The sequence below is a fragment of the Microcebus murinus genome, chromosome 5 (genome assembly GCF_040939455.1).
Source record: "Microcebus murinus isolate Inina chromosome 5, M.murinus_Inina_mat1.0, whole genome shotgun sequence".
NCBI lineage: Eukaryota > Metazoa > Chordata > Mammalia > Primates > Cheirogaleidae > Microcebus > Microcebus murinus.
The window spans coordinates 113725963-113738024 of record NC_134108.1 but is presented as its reverse complement, the minus strand read 5'-3'; the positions used below and the strand labels follow the sequence as shown (position 1 = coordinate 113738024).

Below are 12062 nucleotides of genomic sequence, written 5' to 3'. Positions count from 1 at the left end.
GGCGGAGGGCGCCCCTGCTCCGCTCAAGAAGCCCAGCCTCTCTGCGCGCTTCCCCGCCGCCTCCTCCCGCCACAGGCCCCGCGCCGGGCCGGGCCTGTTGAGTTCGCCGGCCGGGTCCCGTGGGCTCCGAGGGACGGGGTGACAGGCGGGGCGGGCAGGGAGCGGCGGGCCGGGGTTGGGGGCTGTCTCTCTATACACACACACTCACACTCACACTCACTCACTCACTCACACTCACACAAGATGCGCCTCCACGGCTGGACCCGCCAAGGTGGAGACCTTCCAGCCCCCCTCCTCTCCTCGCCTGGCCTCCTTCACCTCCCCGCCCCCCACCCCCAGCGCGCCTCCGGGGCCGCTGACTGCGCACGGGCGGGTGGGCGGGCGGGGCGCTCGCCCTTTGACCCCAGCCAGGGGCCGCCCTCCCCCACAACCCCTTTCAGCTGTGCCCCCCACCCTGTGGCCCGGCGGCCGCCTATTCCCCCGGGCCAGGGCTGGGGCACAGCGCACGGGGGAGGGGAGCCAGTGTATGGGGCGTCTCTCTCTCTCTCTCTCTCTCTCTCTCTCTCTCTCTCTCTCTCTCTCTCGGGATGTGTCCCATGGGTGGGGTGGGGTGGCGTGGTTTGTGGGGCGCTGAAGAAATCAGTCCCCTCCATCTCCTCCCTCTGGAAAACACCCAAGCCCTTGGAGAACTGCCCGCACCGCTACCGTGGGGGCCGGGACCCTCCTCTGTGTCCTCCTGTGGCCCAGTCCAAGGGGCCTGGGCCTGGCCGGGGCTGCATTGGACCCCAACCACCCTGGCGTGTGGACTCGCTAAAAATCGGCCATTAGATATTGGATTCCAGCGTCATTGAGGTCATTTCACTAATGAGTGCACCGCAAAGAGTTTCCTAATCCATCTGTGAGGGTGGCAACCGAAAGAGAATTTTAGAGCTGACAGAATAGGCGAGGAAAGGCATAGGAGATTTCCACACCCAGTAAGGAAGCCTTTCCCGAAATGGAAGAAAGAAAGGAGCAAACAGAGACACCGGTAGCCCCCCGCCCGGATGAGAGTCTGCCCTTGAGAGAAAGTACCCTGACCAGGTTCTCCCGTGGGTGGGTGGCGAGCTAGCGGCATTCAGAAGAGCGAGGCCCGCAGTCTGTGCAGAAGACACCTGCACTCGGGTGTGTGTGGCGGCACAATTCACAAGCAGCTCCAGATGTTAATCCAAGGAGAAGCCAGGGAGTTCCCAACGCCCCAGGTGTCCTCAGCCCACGACTGGCTGCTGTGGGAATGCGAAGCCCGGCTCCTTGTCTCAGAGCGGGGCAACCAGGAGGTGTGATGTCCACCCCGGGGTTCCCAGGAGGATCAGGCTGAAGCTGGGACTTGGCCTGAAAGTGTCCCCTCGCATGGCCACCCCCTTCCCCTTCCTGCTCCTCTACTCCTGGTGCCCCTCCATCCAGGGGCCAGACCTTAAAGAGTCACCCGCAAGAGAATCCTGGTCCCTAAGGAGCCTTCTGGGGGACCCGTGCTGAGAGAGCTTGTGGGCATGGCCCGCTGGGGCTCTGCCCGACCCAGGGCTGAGAGATGCAACCTCCCAGCTCTGGGTCCCTGCAGGAAGTGTTGGCAAGCACAGGGCCAGTCCTCCAAAGGCCCAGGTGCAGGGAGCCCAGGCCAAGCAGCCTGTGGAAGAAGCCACATGCTGTGCCACCCCGGGGAACACGACTGCAGGCCACGGCCCTTCCCACCTCCTCCTCCTCCTCCTCCTCCTCCTCCATCTCCTCCTCCTCCCACCCCGCCCCCGCCCCCGCCCCCACATGGCACAGGGCCCAGAGACACCTCAGACACTTGCTACCCAAAGTGCAAAGGGCATCAGTTGCTCCTCCAAACCCCCCCCAGCCCAGCAGACCGCATTGTCCAGCCAGCCCCCGGGCCTCCCTGGGGTGCCCAGCACAAAAGTGCAGACACCCACCGGACCCTCCATCTCAGTTTTCGGATGTTTTTGCCACTCTAAGGACCCGCAGGCCAGCTGGGCCTTCTGGCAGGACAGAGAGCCCCGGAATCCGACGTGGAGAGCTGGGTGTACGTCCCCATGAGGAGGCGGTCCCCACCTCCGCGGCTATCCCCTTGCGGGGAGCGGCAGCCGCGGGGCCTCAGAGAAGACACCAGGCTGGGCCCCCACGGCACAGCGGGAGCACGTCCCCCGCAGGCCACTTAGCCACGGCTGCCAGCCGGCGGACGGTTGGGTTGCGCGAGACGCTGCGGCCGCCCTGCTACCGGGTTCCTGGGAGGGCGTCCTGGAAACAGCGTCCACACCAAGCCCTTGGAAGGCCCAGGCGACGGAGGAGCCCCGTCAGGCAGGGGCCGAGGACGGTGACGGCCCGGGCGGGGAGGAGCGTGTCAGGCAGGGGCAGAGGACGGTGACAGGTGACGGCCCGGGCGGGGAGGAGCGTGTCAGGCAGGGGCAGAGGACGGTGACAGGTGACAGGCCGGGCGGGAAGGAGTCAGTCAGGCAGGGGCCGTGGAGGAGACGGGCTGGGTAAGGGTTAGGGTTAGAGTCAGGGCACAAGTCACAATCGCAAAGACCTGGAAGCCACCCGAGTGCCCATCGACCCACGAGTGGGTAAATAAAATGTGGCGCGTGGACACCACGGAGTGCTATTCGGCTATGAGGAGCAGCGGTGAGGGGGCACCTCTCGTGGTTCTCCTGGCCAGAGCTGGAACCCGTTCCAGTAAGCCAAGTATCCCAAGAATGGACACACGAGCACCACGTGCTCGCGCTCACCAGCAAATGGGTACGAACCGATGGACACCTAAGTGGACACAGAGGAATCACCTTCTTCGGGTGGGTGTCGGGCGGGTGGGGGGAGGGGATGGGCATACACATCCATTAGGAATGGGGTGGGTGCGCACCGACTGGGGGATGGGCGCACTTGAAGCTCTGACCCGAGGGGGGAGGCTGGGAGAGGGCAACGCACCCGACCTTAACATTGGTGCCCCCACAATATGCTGGAGCAACATGAGAGGTAAATGAATAAGAACACGGGGGGGGAGGGGGGCACGGGCAACACATGTCACCTTAAAACTTGGACTCCAATCATCTGCTTGAAAAGAGAGAGAAAAGAAAATGCAATAATAGAGATAAGAGACACTTTTTAAAAATAATGAATCCGGCCGGGCGCTGTGGCTCACGCCTGTAATCCTAGCTCTTGGGAGGCCGAGGCGGGCGGATTGCTCAAGGTCAGGAGTTCAAAACCAGCCTGAGCAAGAGCGAGACCCCGTCTCTACTACAAATAGAAAGAAATTAATTGGCCAACTGATATATATATAAAAAATTAGCGGGGCATGGTGGCGCATGCCTGCAGTCCCAGCTACCCGGGAGGCTGAGGCAGAAGGATCACTCGAGCCCAGGAGTTTGAAGTTGCTGTGAGCTAGGCTGACGCCACGGCACTCAGTCTAGCCTGGGCAACAAACCGAGACTCTGTCTCAAAAAAAAAAAAAAAAAAAAATGAATCCGAAGAGAAAAGTAAAAGGAGGCCTGTGGAGCAGGTCTGGGTGTGACTCCGGATCCCCGAACATCAGGTGCCACCACCAAAGATTCCTACGTGTAGCCCATAGAACCCCAAAAGCAACGGGACGAGTTCTGGTCACATACTCCCTCAAAATGACATCCAGGCCTTCTTCTGGAACTCCCTCCCCTCTCAGACTCTCAAGGTTTCCTCCAGCGTGTCGGCTCCCACAGAGCAGACCTTTGGTCTGAGACCTGACTGTCCAGAAGCCACGCATGCTGCCGCGTGGCGGCGGTGTCACGGCTCGGGACAAGAGGAGGCCCCACGGTGCGGGCTGGGGCGCCAGGCACCGCGGCGGGCGCTGAGGGTGGGGGTCACCCCCACCCCGGGCCGCCCCCGCACTCCCAGAAAGGCGACAGAACCAGAGGCAAAAAAAAAAAAAAGAAGAAGAAGAAGCCTATGGCACCCGGTATTCCCGGGCGGTCTCCCATCCAAGTTCTAACCAGGCCCGACCCTGCTTAGCTTCCGAGACCAGACGGGATCGGGCGCGTTCGGGGTGGTGTGGTCGTGGACGGCGGAGGGCGCCCCTGCTCCGCTCAAGAAGCCCAGCCTCTCTGCGCGCTTCCCCGCCGCCTCCTCCCGCCACAGGCCCCGCGCCGGGCCGGGCCTGTTGAGTTCGCCGGCCGGGTCCCGTGGGCTCCGAGGGACGGGGTGACAGGCGGGGCGGGCAGGGAGCGGCGGGCCGGGGTTGGGGGCTGTCTCTCTATACACACACACTCACACTCACACTCACTCACTCACTCACACTCACACAAGATGCGCCTCCACGGCTGGACCCGCCAAGGTGGAGACCTTCCAGCCCCCCTCCTCTCCTCGCCTGGCCTCCTTCACCTCCCCGCCCCCCACCCCCAGCGCGCCTCCGGGGCCGCTGACTGCGCACGGGCGGGTGGGCGGGCGGGGCGCTCGCCCTTTGACCCCAGCCAGGGGCCGCCCTCCCCCACAACCCCTTTCAGCTGTGCCCCCCACCCTGTGGCCCGGCGGCCGCCTATTCCCCCGGGCCAGGGCTGGGGCACAGCGCACGGGGGAGGGGAGCCAGTGTATGGGGCGTCTCTCTCTCTCTCTCTCTCTCTCTCTCTCTCTCTCTCTCTCTCTCTCTCTCGGGATGTGTCCCATGGGTGGGGTGGGGTGGCGTGGTTTGTGGGGCGCTGAAGAAATCAGTCCCCTCCATCTCCTCCCTCTGGAAAACACCCAAGCCCTTGGAGAACTGCCCGCACCGCTACCGTGGGGGCCGGGACCCTCCTCTGTGTCCTCCTGTGGCCCAGTCCAAGGGGCCTGGGCCTGGCCGGGGCTGCATTGGACCCCAACCACCCTGGCGTGTGGACTCGCTAAAAATCGGCCATTAGATATTGGATTCCAGCGTCATTGAGGTCATTTCACTAATGAGTGCACCGCAAAGAGTTTCCTAATCCATCTGTGAGGGTGGCAACCGAAAGAGAATTTTAGAGCTGACAGAATAGGCGAGGAAAGGCATAGGAGATTTCCACACCCAGTAAGGAAGCCTTTCCCGAAATGGAAGAAAGAAAGGAGCAAACAGAGACACCGGTAGCCCCCCGCCCGGATGAGAGTCTGCCCTTGAGAGAAAGTACCCTGACCAGGTTCTCCCGTGGGTGGGTGGCGAGCTAGCGGCATTCAGAAGAGCGAGGCCCGCAGTCTGTGCAGAAGACACCTGCACTCGGGTGTGTGTGGCGGCACAATTCACAAGCAGCTCCAGATGTTAATCCAAGGAGAAGCCAGGGAGTTCCCAACGCCCCAGGTGTCCTCAGCCCACGACTGGCTGCTGTGGGAATGCGAAGCCCGGCTCCTTGTCTCAGAGCGGGGCAACCAGGAGGTGTGATGTCCACCCCGGGGTTCCCAGGAGGATCAGGCTGAAGCTGGGACTTGGCCTGAAAGTGTCCCCTCGCATGGCCACCCCCTTCCCCTTCCTGCTCCTCTACTCCTGGTGCCCCTCCATCCAGGGGCCAGACCTTAAAGAGTCACCCGCAAGAGAATCCTGGTCCCTAAGGAGCCTTCTGGGGGACCCGTGCTGAGAGAGCTTGTGGGCATGGCCCGCTGGGGCTCTGCCCGACCCAGGGCTGAGAGATGCAACCTCCCAGCTCTGGGTCCCTGCAGGAAGTGTTGGCAAGCACAGGGCCAGTCCTCCAAAGGCCCAGGTGCAGGGAGCCCAGGCCAAGCAGCCTGTGGAAGAAGCCACATGCTGTGCCACCCCGGGGAACACGACTGCAGGCCACGGCCCTTCCCACCTCCTCCTCCTCCTCCTCCTCCTCCTCCATCTCCTCCTCCTCCCACCCCGCCCCCGCCCCCGCCCCCACATGGCACAGGGCCCAGAGACACCTCAGACACTTGCTACCCAAAGTGCAAAGGGCATCAGTTGCTCCTCCAAACCCCCCCCAGCCCAGCAGACCGCATTGTCCAGCCAGCCCCCGGGCCTCCCTGGGGTGCCCAGCACAAAAGTGCAGACACCCACCGGACCCTCCATCTCAGTTTTCGGATGTTTTTGCCACTCTAAGGACCCGCAGGCCAGCTGGGCCTTCTGGCAGGACAGAGAGCCCCGGAATCCGACGTGGAGAGCTGGGTGTACGTCCCCATGAGGAGGCGGTCCCCACCTCCGCGGCTATCCCCTTGCGGGGAGCGGCAGCCGCGGGGCCTCAGAGAAGACACCAGGCTGGGCCCCCACGGCACAGCGGGAGCACGTCCCCCGCAGGCCACTTAGCCACGGCTGCCAGCCGGCGGACGGTTGGGTTGCGCGAGACGCTGCGGCCGCCCTGCTACCGGGTTCCTGGGAGGGCGTCCTGGAAACAGCGTCCACACCAAGCCCTTGGAAGGCCCAGGCGACGGAGGAGCCCCGTCAGGCAGGGGCCGAGGACGGTGACGGCCCGGGCGGGGAGGAGCGTGTCAGGCAGGGGCAGAGGACGGTGACAGGTGACGGCCCGGGCGGGGAGGAGCGTGTCAGGCAGGGGCAGAGGACGGTGACAGGTGACAGGCCGGGCGGGAAGGAGTCAGTCAGGCAGGGGCCGTGGAGGAGACGGGCTGGGTAAGGGTTAGGGTTAGAGTCAGGGCACAAGTCACAATCGCAAAGACCTGGAAGCCACCCGAGTGCCCATCGACCCACGAGTGGGTAAATAAAATGTGGCGCGTGGACACCACGGAGTGCTATTCGGCTATGAGGAGCAGCGGTGAGGGGGCACCTCTCGTGGTTCTCCTGGCCAGAGCTGGAACCCGTTCCAGTAAGCCAAGTATCCCAAGAATGGACACACGAGCACCACGTGCTCGCGCTCACCAGCAAATGGGTACGAACCGATGGACACCTAAGTGGACACAGAGGAATCACCTTCTTCGGGTGGGTGTCGGGCGGGTGGGGGGAGGGGATGGGCATACACATCCATTAGGAATGGGGTGGGTGCGCACCGACTGGGGGATGGGCGCACTTGAAGCTCTGACCCGAGGGGGGAGGCTGGGAGAGGGCAACGCACCCGACCTTAACATTGGTGCCCCCACAATATGCTGGAGCAACATGAGAGGTAAATGAATAAGAACACGGGGGGGGAGGGGGGCACGGGCAACACATGTCACCTTAAAACTTGGACTCCAATCATCTGCTTGAAAAGAGAGAGAAAAGAAAATGCAATAATAGAGATAAGAGACACTTTTTAAAAATAATGAATCCGGCCGGGCGCTGTGGCTCACGCCTGTAATCCTAGCTCTTGGGAGGCCGAGGCGGGCGGATTGCTCAAGGTCAGGAGTTCAAAACCAGCCTGAGCAAGAGCGAGACCCCGTCTCTACTACAAATAGAAAGAAATTAATTGGCCAACTGATATATATATAAAAAATTAGCGGGGCATGGTGGCGCATGCCTGCAGTCCCAGCTACCCGGGAGGCTGAGGCAGAAGGATCACTCGAGCCCAGGAGTTTGAAGTTGCTGTGAGCTAGGCTGACGCCACGGCACTCAGTCTAGCCTGGGCAACAAACCGAGACTCTGTCTCAAAAAAAAAAAAAAAAAAAAATGAATCCGAAGAGAAAAGTAAAAGGAGGCCTGTGGAGCAGGTCTGGGTGTGACTCCGGATCCCCGAACATCAGGTGCCACCACCAAAGATTCCTACGTGTAGCCCATAGAACCCCAAAAGCAACGGGACGAGTTCTGGTCACATACTCCCTCAAAATGACATCCAGGCCTTCTTCTGGAACTCCCTCCCCTCTCAGACTCTCAAGGTTTCCTCCAGCGTGTCGGCTCCCACAGAGCAGACCTTTGGTCTGAGACCTGACTGTCCAGAAGCCACGCATGCTGCCGCGTGGCGGCGGTGTCACGGCTCGGGACAAGAGGAGGCCCCACGGTGCGGGCTGGGGCGCCAGGCACCGCGGCGGGCGCTGAGGGTGGGGGTCACCCCCACCCCGGGCCGCCCCCGCACTCCCAGAAAGGCGACAGAACCAGAGGCAAAAAAAAAAAAAAGAAGAAGAAGAAGCCTACGGCACCCGGTATTGCCGGGCGGTCTCCCATCCAAGTTCTAACCAGGCCCGACCCTGCTTAGCTTCCGAGACCAGACGGGATCGGGCGCATTCGGGGTGGTGTGGTCGTGGACGGCGGAGGGCGCCCCTGCCCCGCTCAAGAAGCCGAGCCTCTCTGCGCTTCCCCGCCGCCTCCTCCCGCCCCAGGCCCCGCGCCGGGCCGGGCCTGTTGAGTTCGCCGGCCGGGTCCCGTGGGCTCCGAGGGACGGGGTGACAGGCGGGGCGGGCAGGGAGCGGCGGGCCGGGGTTGGGGGCTGTCTCTCTATACACACACACTCACACTCACACTCACTCACTCACTCACACTCACACAAGATGCGCCTCCACGGCTGGACCCGCCAAGGTGGAGACCTTCCAGCCCCCCTCCTCTCCTCGCCTGGCCTCCTTCACCTCCCCGCCCCCCACCCCCAGCGCGCCTCCGGGCCGCTGACTGTGGAAGGGCGGGTAGGGCGGGGCGCTCGCCCTTTGACCCCAGCCAGGGGCGGCCCTCCCCCACAACCCCTTTCAGCTGCGCCCCCCACCCTGTGGCAGGGCGGCCGCCTATTCCCCAGGGCCAGGGCTGGGGCACCGCGCACGGGGGAGGGGAGCCAGTGTATGGGGCGTCTCTCTCTCTCGGGATGTGTCCCATGGGTGGGGTGGGGTGGCTTGGTCTGTGGGACGCTGAATAAATCAGTCCTCTTCATCTCCTACCTCTGGAAAACGCCCAAGCCCTTGGGGAACTGCCTGCACCGCTACCGTGGGGGCCGGGACCCTCCTCTGTGTCCTCCTGTGGCCCAGTCCAAGGGGCCTGGGCCTGGCCGGGGCTGCATTGGACCCCAACCACCCTGGCGTGTGGACTCGCCAAAAATCGGCGATTAGATATTGGATTCCAGCTTCATTGAGGTCATTTCACTAATGAGTGCACCGGAAAGAGTTTCCTAATCCATCTGTGAGGGTGGCAACTGAAAGAGAATTTTTTTTTTTTTTTTTTGAGACAGAGTCTCGCTTTGTTGCCTAGGCTAGAGTGAGTGCCGTGGCGTTAGCCTAGTTCACAGCAACCTCAAACTCCTGGGCTCAAGCAATCCTTCTGCCTCAGCCTCCCAGGTAGCTGGGACTACAGGCATGCGCCACCATGCCTGGCTCATTTTCCTATATATATTAGTTGGCCAATTAATTTCTTTCTATTTACAGTAGAGACGGGGGTCTGGCTCTTGCTCAGGCTGGTTTCGAACTCCTGACCTCGAGCAATCCGCCCGCCTCAGCCTCCCAGAGAGCTAGGATTACAGGCTTGCGCCACCGCGCCCGGCCTGAAAGAGAATTTTAGAGCTGACAGAATAGGCGAGGAAAGGCATAGGAGATTTCCACACCCAGTAAGGAAGCCTTTCCCGAAATGGAAGAAAGAAAGGAGCAAACAGAGACACCGGTAGCCCGCCCGGATCACAGTCTGCCCCTGAGAGAAAGTACCCTGACCAGGTTCACCCGTGGGTGGGTCGCGAGCTAGCGGCGTTCAGAAGAGCGAGGCTTGCAGTCTGTGCAGAAGACACCTGCACTCGGGTGTGTGTGGCGGCACAATTCACAAGCAGCTCCAGATGTTAAACCAAGGAGAAGCCAGGGAGTTCCCAACGCCCCAGGTGTCCTCAGCCCACGACTGGCTGCTGTGGGAATGCGAAGCCCGGCTCCTTGTCTCAGAGCGGGGCAACCAGGAGGTGTGATGTCCACCCCGGGGTTCCCAGGAGGATCAGGCTGAAGCTGGGACTTGGCCTGAAAGTGTCCCCTCGCATGGCCACCCCCTTCCCCTTCCTGCTCCTCTACTCCTGGTGCTCCTCCATCCAGGGGCCAGACCTTAAAGAGTCACCCGCAAGAGAATCCTGGTCCCAAAGGAGCCTTCTGGGGGACCCCTGCTGAGAGAGGTTGTGGGCATGGCCCGCTGGGGCTCTGCCCTACCCAGGGCTGAGAGATGCAACCTCCCAGCTCTGGGTCCCTGCAGGAAGTGTTGGCAAGCACAGGGCCAGTCCTCCAAAGGCCCAGGTGCAGGGAGCCAGGCCAAGCAGCCCGTGGAAGAAGCCACATGCCATGCCACCCCGGGAACACGACTGCAGGTCACGGCCTCCCCCCCCCTCCTCCTCCTCCTCCACTGCGCCCCCCTCTCACATGGTGCAGGGATCAGGGACACCTCAGACACTTGCTACCCAAAGTGCAAAGGGCATCAGTTGCTCTTCCACACCCCCCCCCAGGAGACCGTGTTGTCCAGCCAGCCCCCGGGCCTCCCTGGGGTGCCCAGCACAAAAGTACATACACCCACCGGACTCTCAATCTCAGTTTTTGGATGTTTTTGCCACTCTAAGGACCCGCAGGCCAGCTGGGCCTTCTGGCAGGACAGAGAGCCCCGGAATCAGACGTGGAGTACTGGGTGTACGTCCCCATGAGGAGGCGGTCCCCACCTCCGCTGCTATCCCCTTGCGGGGAGCGGCAGCCCCGGGGCCTCAGAGAAGACACCAGGCTGGGTCCCCGTGGCACAGCGGGGCACGTCCCCCGGCAGGCGATCTAGCGATGCCTGGGCCAGACTGCTGTGGCCGCCCTGCTGCCGGGTTCCTGGAGGGCTTCCTGGAAGCAGCGTCCACACCAAGCCCTTGGAAGGCCCAGGTGACCGAGGAGCCGGTCAGGCAGGGGCTGAGGATGGTGACGGGCGGGGAGGAGCGTGTCAGGCAGGGGCAGAGGATGGTGACAGGCCGGGCGGGAAGGAAAGGAGCAGGTCAGGCAGGGGCCCAGGACAGTGATGGGCCTGCCCGGGGAGGAGCGAGTCAGGCAGTGGCCGAGATGGTGAGCCAGTCGGGGAGGAGCCTGTCAGGCAGGGGCAGAGGACGGTGAGGAGCCGGGGCGGGAAGGAGCCGGTCAGGCAGTGGCCCAGGACAGTGACGGGCCTGGCGGGGGAGGTGCGGGTCAGGCAGGGGCAGAGGTAAAGGGCTGGGTAAGGGGTAGGGTTACAGTTAGGGGACAGTTCACAATCGCAAAGATGTGGAAGCGACCCGAGTGCCCATCCATCCAGGAGTGCATTAATAACATGTGGCGCGTGGACACCACGGAGTGCCATTCGGCTGTGAGGAGCAGCGGTGAGAGGGCACCTCTCGTGTTCTCCTGGCCAGAGCTGGAACCCGTTCCAGTAAGCCAAGTATCCCAAGAATGGACACACGAGCACCACGTGCACGCGCTCACCGGCAAATTGGTAGGAACGGATGGACACCTAAGTGGACAGAGAGGAATCACCTTCATCGGGTGGCTGTCGGGCGGGCGTGGGGATGGGGTGGGCATCCACATCCATTAGGGATGGGGTGGGTGCGCACCGACTGGGGGATGGGCGCACTTGAAGCTCTGACCTGAGGGGGGAGGCGGGGAAAGAGCAATGCACCTGACCTTAACATTAGTACCCCCAAAATAGGATGGGAGAAAATGAGAAATAAATAAGGAAACAGGGGGGAGGGGGCCACGGGCAACACATGTCACCTCAATACTTGTACTCCCATCATCTGCTTGAAAAGAGAGAGAAAAGAAAATGCAATATTAGAGATAAGAGACAGTTTCTAAGAAAATGAATCCGAAAAGAAAAGTAAAAGGAGGCCTGTCGAGCAGGTCTGGGTGTGACTCCGGATCCCCCAGCATCCAGTGCCACCACCAGAGATTCCTCCGTGTAGCCCATAGAACCCCAAAAGCAACGGGATGAGTTCTGGTCACATACTCCCTCAAAATGACATCCTGGCCTTCTTCTGCAACTCCCTCCCCTCTCAGACTCTCAAGCTTTCCTCCAGCGTGTCGGTTCCCACAGAGCAGACCTTTGGTCTGAGACCTGACAGTCCAGATGCCACGCATGCTGCCGCGTGCGGCGGTGTCACGGCTCGGGACAAGAAGGAGGCCTCACGGTGCGGGCTGGGGCGCCAGGCACCGCGGCGGGCGCTGAGGGTGGGGGTGATCCGCCGGACCGCTGCCCCGCCACGCTCCCAGCAAGGGGACGGAACAACAGGCAAAAAAAAAAAAAAAAAAGA

General features: G+C 62.2%; 2 pseudogenes; both read right to left on the bottom strand.

Moving 5' to 3' along the window:
• Nucleotides 1-3940: 3940 nt before the first annotated feature.
• On the bottom strand, nucleotides 3941-4059 carry LOC142871064 (uncharacterized; annotated as a pseudogene).
• A 3942-nt stretch (nucleotides 4060-8001) lies between these two features.
• On the bottom strand, nucleotides 8002-8120 carry LOC142871130 (uncharacterized; annotated as a pseudogene).
• Nucleotides 8121-12062: the final 3942 nt, after the last annotated feature.